At 41.5% G+C, this 6,256-nt stretch overlaps 1 pseudogene across 1 annotated transcript; it reads left to right on the forward strand.

Moving 5' to 3' along the window:
- Positions 1-1,817: 1,817 nt before the first annotated feature.
- Positions 1,818-6,044, forward strand: AT5G32358 (annotated as a pseudogene; the record flags this gene model as incomplete). Its single annotated transcript has 1 exon — positions 1,818-6,044.
- Between the last annotated feature and the right edge of the window lie 212 nt (positions 6,045-6,256).

A 6,256-nucleotide genomic window follows, 5' to 3' on the forward strand; every position in this document is an offset into this window, starting at 1 on the left:
AGATTAAGGCAAGTTGTTAGGTTGCATTGTGACGAGTATGGCTAACGTTTTTAAGTAAGGGTTTATCATCTTGTAACCTAGAATTAGCTACCTGGACATTGCGCTTACCTATTTTATATGCATGCTTCGCTTCTTGAATCCCCACCTTCAAACTTCTCCTTCAACTTAAGATTTTTGTTTGCTTGAGGGCAAGCAAGAGATAAGTTTGGGAGAGTTGATAACACTGTATTTTACCCATTTTAGGTGTATGTTTATCATCATTTAGCTTTGCATTTGCTCATTGTATCATATCATTTTGCACCATTTTAGCTTGTTTTGCATACTTAGGCATCTAGGATCATCTTGCATTCGCATTGCATGTTTTGGTGTGTTTTCAGGTGCAAAAGGAGCTTAAAAGGACTCTACTCGATCCATTCACTCGATCCAGGCAGCTACAGAAGAGGCATCATTCTACTCGACCTCTTTACTCGATCCAGGATGCCACGGAGGAGGCTGCAGTTTACTCGACCCTCCTACTCGATCAAGGCAACCTCAGATGAAGCAGCAGATTGATCTACTCGCCCCTCCTACTCGATCCACTACTCGATCCATTTACTCGAACAGGGTGACCACCCCTACAAGACTTGTTGAGCTATCAAAGCGTCTTCGGATCCTCCTCATTCCCCACTCATCCAGACATTTGAGCATACAGATAGGAGAGGCTGAAGCATCTACTCGACCAATTGATCACTCGGAGCATAGACACAAAGGCGCAGACTTTGCAGCACCCTCTTTACTCGATCCCCAAGGTCGAGTATTCGCCAAAACCGCCTCAAGTCTCTTGTCTTCTAGTAAATCTAGGGTTTCAACATTTTAGTATAAATATATCACTTTGGGATTTGTCCAAGGGATCCATGCTTTATCTTTCAGTTTTTCTTTGTGTTTATGAATCCTGAAACTTTAATTACTCTTAATCTATTTCGTTTTTGCATTTGATTGGTTAAGTAAAGTTGTTTAGCTTGTTTAGATCTACATTTTGGTATGATTTTAGTAATTTCAGGGTTTGTGTTCTTGAGAATGTTGCTTGAGTAGTGATTAGGGTTCTTGAGGATTGGTTAGATTAGGGTAATCTCTAGGTTAGTTAGGTGGTTAGTGTTTAGGTTTATACCCTTCTGGATTCCTTTGGCCCCTATGCGGTTTTCGCTCGCTAATGTGGAGATTCGATCATAGACGTCCAGCGTCCAAAAGACGTTCAAATGGATGTCTGACCTACGAATTCCAGAGATTTGTAGACTCGACCAAGGAATTGGCTTGTCTGCCTATTGGCTTTGGTAGATTGTTTCTTAAACCCTGCTCTGCTATGTTTCATCAACGAGAGTTGAGATTAGGAAGTGGTAGAGTTATGGGGGTCTCTGTCACGAGAGTGGATTGACCCGGTTTTAAAATCTATCATCATGGGTATCTACCTTTCGCCTATTAGCCATTTGATGAACCCTAGAGTTGCCCTTATCAATGAATCCATTCTTAGAACTTCTATTAGATTTATTTGCATCCCTTTTTTATTGCATTTTAGTTCTTAATTTTGTCACATGTTGGTTCTACTCGACCCAATGATCGAGTAGGGCTCTTAAGTTCTTATTCTTACTTGTTTGAATCCTTCCCTAGGAATGTTACTAGAAACCCACCATCATTATAATCTGGCTTGACTTAGTAGTTTCTGTACACATCTTGATTGCTAACAATACAATGGACTGGATTGACACCCCCTATAACTGCATCGACATGTTTGTATTTTAGGGGAATTGAACTGAACTCACACAGCATTCAGCATATAAGCAGACCAAAAAAACCTTCTTATCATCTTCACAGACATGATTGAGGATATCATGGAAGTTTTCATGGATAATTTTTCAGTTTGTCGATCATCATTTGAGGATTGCTTAGAGAATCTCTATAGAGTGTTAGCAAGATGTGAGGAGAAACCTTTAGTTTTGAATTGGAAGAAAGGTCACTTTATGGTGCAGGATGGGATAGTTCTCGGACACAGGATTTCTGAGCATGCTATAGAAGTTGATAGAGCTAAGATTGAAGTTATGACAAGTCTTCAAGCGCTTGATAATGTTAAAGCAGTGAGGAGTTTCCTTGGCCATGTTGGTTTCTACATGAGATTCATCAAATTCGAGTTTACGCAAGAGTGTCATGATGCATTTCAACAGATAAAACAAGCCTTGATCAGCGCACCAATTGTTCAGCCACCAGATTGGGATCTACTTTTTGAGGTAATGTGTGATGCGAGTGATTTCGTAGTTGGAGCTGTTCTAGGACATAGAAAGGATAAGAAACTTCATGCCATCTACTATGCAAGTAGAACTCTTGATGATGCTCAAAGAAATTATGCAACTACAGAGAAGGAGTTGTTAGCTGTGGTGTTCGCGTTCGAGAAATTCAGATCTTATCTTGTTGGATTCAAGGTTATTGTTCAAACAGATCATCATGCTGCCTTGAAGTAATTGATGCAAAAGAAGGATGCTAAGCCAAGACTTTTGAGATGGATTTTGCTTCTTCAGAAATTTGACATCGAGGTTAGAGATAAGAAAGGAGTTGAGAATGGTGTAGCAGATCATTTATCACGCATTATGATCGATGATGATGTCCCTATAAACGATTTCTTGCCTGAAAAGAACATATACATGATTGATACAGCTGAAGAAGATGACTACAAACGTGATAGGTTGCAGAATCGAGCTTCAGTGTCGATTGACACTCCCATTATGTCGATCGACACTCACATTTCAGAGGAAGTAAACATTCGAAGTTGTGCGATGGTGTCGATCGACACCACTGCACCTGTCGATCGACACCCTTCTAAATCGACAAGAAATTGGTCACCAATTGAGAATTGCGCTGTCACAACGGTCGAGAAGGACTATCCATGGTATGCTAACAGTGTTAACTACCTAGTTATAGATGTGGAACCTGATAATTTCACAGATTACAACAAGAAGAGATTCCTAAGAGAGATTAGGCGATATTATTGGGATGAACCTTATCTCTATAAGCATTGTTCTGATGGAGTTTATAGGAGATGCATTGCTGCAACAGAGGTACCGGATATACTATCAGATTGTCAAAGCTCTAGCTATGGTGGTCATTTTGCAACCTTTAAAACAGTATCCAACGTTCTTCAAGCAGGTTTTTGGTGGCCTACAATGTTTCGGGATGCTCAGAAGTTCATATCGCAATGTGACCCTTGTTAGAGAAGGGGAAAGATCAGCAAGCGTAATGAGATGCCTCATAAATTTATCCTCGAAGTCGAAGTCTTCGATTGTTGGGGTATAGATTTCATGGGACCCTTCCCACCTTCCAACAAGAATCTCTACATCCTAGTCGTTGTGGATTATGTCTCTAAATGGGTAGAAGCTATAACTAGTCCGAAGAACGATTCAGTAGTTGTCATGAAACTCTTCAAGTCTATCATCTTCCCTCATTTTGGAGTGCCACGCATTGTCATTAGTGACGGAGGTAACCATTTCATTAACAAGATTCTTGCAAAATTGCTTTTACAATATGGAGTTCAGCATCGGGTTGCTACTCCCTACCACACACAAACGAGCGGCCAAGTTGAAGTTTTCAACAGGCAAATCAAAGAGATTCTTGAGAAAACAATGGGTAAAGCGGAAAAAGAATGGTCCTACTAGTTAGATGATGCACTGTGGGCTTACATGACAACTTTCAAAACTCCGCTTCGGACCACACTTTTTCATCTTCTATATGGTAAAACTTGTCATCTTCTAGTGGAATTAGAGCACTAAGCAGCTTGGGCAGTCAAGATAATGAATTTCGACATCAAATCAGCGGGAGAAAGGAGACTTATTCAGTTGAATGAGCTTGATGAAATACGAATTCATGCCTATGACAACTCGAAGCTCTACAAGGAACGCACAAAAGCTTACCACGACAAGAAGATCCTCACTCGGACCTTTGAGCCTAATGACCAGGTACTTCTTTATGATCCTAGATTGACAATATTTCCTGGAAAATTGTCTTCCCGTTGGTCAGATCTCTACACAGTCCACTCGGTTAGGCCATATGGAACAGTCATTCTCAAAAACAAGAATGAAAAACCATTTGCTGTGAATGGACAGAGAGTCAAACACTACTCGGCTGAAGGCCAGATTCCAGTAGAAAAGCCTTTGGATCTTCAGGACCCACCTGTTGATTAAACAACTGCAGAATCAAGCTATTGACTATAAACTAGCGCTTAGTGGGAGGCAACCCACTAGTCAGTACTTCTCCTTTTTATTCATTTCATTCATTTGATTCTTAACTTACGATTTTTGATTTTATAGGACTTTTTGTTCAGATAAAAAAAAAACAAACGCAATGGTGTCGATCGACACCCTCATTTTCCAGGTAAGTCGTTTTAACCTAAAACTTCATCTTCTTCATTAAATTTTTTTTCCAAATCGCCGAAATCACTAAAATCTCTCTAGATCCTACGATTCTTCACCGTTTCTTGTGATTTTAGGCTCTAAACTCATTAGAATTTCATCCTCTATCTTCCCCAAGTTTCAATTCCATCGATCTACAAGATGACTCGGCAGAAAAAGAAGGCGAGGAAGAACGTTGGACCATCCTCCTCCTCCGCCGCTGCTCGCGACCGCCGGAGCTTCTCCACCGTCGCTGGTCTCCGCCCCTCCCAGCTGCAGCCCCTCAACCTCCTGTTTATCGATTTCCATGGCCAAAGGTTCCAACAAAGAGAATTCCTTCTCAAAGGGTTTGAAAGAAAGATGTCAACAGGGAATTCACTAAAGGTGACTATATTAATCGCCCTTTTTCTCCAAATTGGGATGAATATGATGTTCTATAATGCCTGAATGAGTGTAGAAATTTTGCCTACTCGGTTTGCGGATTTAAGATTGATGCAGCGTTTGTAGATAGAGAAATCTGTTTTAGGAATGCTAGATGACATAGGTTTGGGAACCATCTGTTGTAGGCATTACGATTTGTACCCTGAGCTGGTTTGACAATTCATGGCTTCTGTTAAGGTTTACTATGTGAATGGCAGGAAACAAAACGCTTAGGAAGGAGCTCTTATCTTCTTCATTCGCGGTGTCAGATACAGTCTACCAATGAGAGTTTTATGTGACATCTATGACTTTGACAATGATCTCACTAGAGTTTCCCTGCCTGGTCAATTTAAAGATTATCAGATTTTCAGGAGCAGGTTTGGTAATGGAATTTATGATTCCAACGATGCAGTACACTCTGTTCTGTCACCCTGTTCTGCGATATTTGGTTAGGCTGATTAGTAGCACACTATTGTGCAAGATGAAGCCTGACAAGATGAGATTTTCTGAGTTGTTGTTGCTCTATCATGCTCTTCATGACTTCTTTCCACACAGCCTTGGATTTGAGCAGGTTGACCGTAATGTCAAATTTGGTGATGTGTTCGCTCATCACTTGGTCTTGCTCAAGACCAAGCCCTTTACAGGTAAAGGACAGTAATCAGAGAGAGTTGGCAGCCTTCTCACTCCTATATTCGAGCATTTCCGCATCAGCTTTGAGGGCGAAGAAGTCAACACCACGCGGTCACTATGGATGAGACTTACCTGAAGAACTCTCACTTGCTTAAAGGCAACTTACTTTGGTGCTTCAGAGACGATACAGGGCAGCATATGATTCAGTTACCTCCCCCTGCACTTACAAAGATTACAGGAGAGCATGAGGAGATAGGCTTTCATCCCGATCCTTCTCTTCTGCATGTCGCACCATGCACCAGGCGACAGAGGGGTTAAGCTTCAGGATGTGCACCTACATAGACCGAAGACGAGTTCATTGACCTTGCTGGGGGTCCAAGAGTTGGATCTTCCTCGTCCGCTCTTCCATATCAGCTGCCTTCTCCTCCACCCATCCCGATGGAGCCACAGGTCTTTGAGCAGTACGTCGTCGACAGTTTCAAGAGCGTCTGGAACGACATAGCTACACTTTCTCGCTGCGGTTGTGTTGCTCTCACTCGTCGTCGTCGTCGCTCTCCCGCACCCACCTCTGGCTCCGAGCATGAGGACTAGCCATCCTCCTTACCTTGCTTTGTTTTCTGACTTTGTTTTTGCTTTATTTTAGACTATTGGTTATTTGTTTTTAAACTTGTTGCACTTATTTTCCTATGCTTTGTTGGAACTATTGATGTGTGTTTTAGTGATTTAACTGTCTAACTGGAGGATCCATGTGAAAACACTAACCAAGGCTCTACAACAATGACCTGAATTTGCAAAGC

This window comes from Arabidopsis thaliana, chromosome 5, assembly GCF_000001735.4.
Source record: "Arabidopsis thaliana chromosome 5, partial sequence".
NCBI lineage: Eukaryota > Viridiplantae > Streptophyta > Magnoliopsida > Brassicales > Brassicaceae > Arabidopsis > Arabidopsis thaliana.